At 37.7% G+C, this 2,113-nt stretch overlaps 1 pseudogene; it reads right to left on the reverse strand.

The window, feature by feature from the left end:
- Positions 1–300: 300 nt before the first annotated feature.
- On the reverse strand, positions 301–394 carry LOC116913052 (annotated as a pseudogene).
- Positions 395–2,113: the final 1,719 nt, after the last annotated feature.

Consider the following 2,113-nt stretch of genomic DNA (forward strand, 5'->3'; position numbering starts at 1 on the left):
TTTGCTGCTGGCATTCACCTATGTATTTGCCATATTCTGGCTGTGTCTCTCAGGAGAGATCTACATCCGGTTCCTGTCAACCTGCACTTCTTTGCTTCATCCATCTTATCTAATTTGGTGGCTGTATATGTATGGGCCACATGTGGGGCAGGCTCTGAATGTGTACCTCATTTTTTAATAGGGTTATTTGGCTATCTGGAGTCTAACTTCGTGAGTTCTTTGTATGTTTCAGATATTAGCCTTCTATCGAATGTAGGATTGGTAAAGATCTTTTCCCAATCTGTTGGTTGCCATTTTGTCAAAAATATAGAACGTTTCACGAATTTGCGCAGGGGCCATGCTAATCTTCTCTGTATCGTTCCAATTTTAGTATATGTGCTGCCGAAGTGAGCACTCAAGTTGAGATTTTTAAGAACTTACTTTTTAATTTGTAATAAAGTTTACAACTTGATTTTTAAAAAAGTGAACAAACTGCAAGCACCTGTTAATAAACGTCTTTGATGATAATGATGATGATGACAATGACGACGATGATGATAAAGAAATCACATGCTATTCTAAGTACTATCAGTAAGCTAGGGGACCATTTCACACTCCCACCCCTGGATAATTTGATTTGTTTTGTATCCTTGAAAAAGAAAGATTGTCAACCTGTAGAATTTTTGCTGCTGTAAGGGTGATCAGTGGGGCTTTGTTTTATTTGGGGTTTCAGTGATGGCCCTGCAGGACTTAATAGTGTTCTGTCTGATTTCTCTCTTCTCATAGTTCTCACTGAATCCTTCAGTTGACACTCTTCCTTACTGTGTGTGCTACATGTTGATGCCACTGAGCCTTGGTGACTAAGTGTTCATTTGGCAGTGGCCAGCTTTGCTCCTATACTCCAGAGTGCTTGTGCTCCTTGCTCTCATTCTCAGAGCTCCTGCCAGACTGTCCAGCTTAGAAGACTTTTTAGAAGTTGGGGCCAACAATCTCAAGTAAGCACTGTGACTGAGCATGGGTTCTTTGAACATGAGGAGTCTAGACAAGCCACTGAACACCTTTCTCCAGGTAAGGGGAAAGCTGGACCCCTCTCTCCAGGGAGGGCCTTCTTGCAGTCCCTGGATGGGTAGGTGCTCAGGACGACTCCTGCAGCTAAAGAACAGAAAGTAACTGGGGACTTTTCCAGGGACTTGGGACCAAACTCTTGAAATATGTATTGAAATGAACTCATAGTTGTTTACTATTTTGCTAGAACACTAAAAAGTTCACTGATCCATTATGAAAGGCCAGGATTTTCACATTTTTCCCTTTACAGTGTCCCTAAGACTTATGCCTGGTTGTTCACCATTTCTACCGTGGCACGGCTAATTTAAAATTTCCAAAACAACCATGTTATTTACCCTTGTATCAAAGGACAAAGTTCTTTTCATGTTTGTTTCCTTCATTTCTTAATTCTTGGTTTTCTCAAAAGATGTTAGTCTTATTTTCTTCTGCTCAGTTTGTTTTTAGACAGGCTTCTGTTTATCGTGTTTCTAGAACCCCTCTGAAAGCCACCCACAGTGATAAACATCAGTGTTAGCTTAGAAGTTGGGACTGGAAGGAGTACAATCACTCATATTTTCTTTATAAAACTCTGTTGTCTTTACTTTCTTAAAATAAGAACATATTAACTAACTTTATATGATTTAAAATATTAAATAATAAATATGGTCACAAGAAACTAAAAATGTAAAGATTTATTCAAACTCTATGTAATTTCTTATAAATATGCACATAAATACACAAAATGTTTGTAAAAAACATAAGATACTTCCTAGAACATTGTAAATCCATCATTTAGTAAATAAAAAGTCTAGCATGTGTGCTTTAAGAAAATATGAGCAAAAAAAAACCAAACAAAAAAACCCAAAAAAGATAATATGAGCATAGGGGCAGGAGAGGTGGCTCAGTGGTTAAGAGTACTGGTTGCTCTTCCAGAGGTCCTGAGTTCAATTTCTAACAACCACATGGCAGCTGAAAACTGTCTGCAATTCCATTTCCAGAGTATCTGACACCCTCAAACACCAATGCAATAAAAATAAAAATAAATAAATTGAAAAAGAAAATATGAGCATTAGAAAATTGTGTATAAAGA

Source organism: Rattus rattus, chromosome 11 (assembly GCF_011064425.1).
Source record: "Rattus rattus isolate New Zealand chromosome 11, Rrattus_CSIRO_v1, whole genome shotgun sequence".
In the NCBI taxonomy this organism is placed as follows: Eukaryota; Metazoa; Chordata; class Mammalia; order Rodentia; family Muridae; genus Rattus; species Rattus rattus.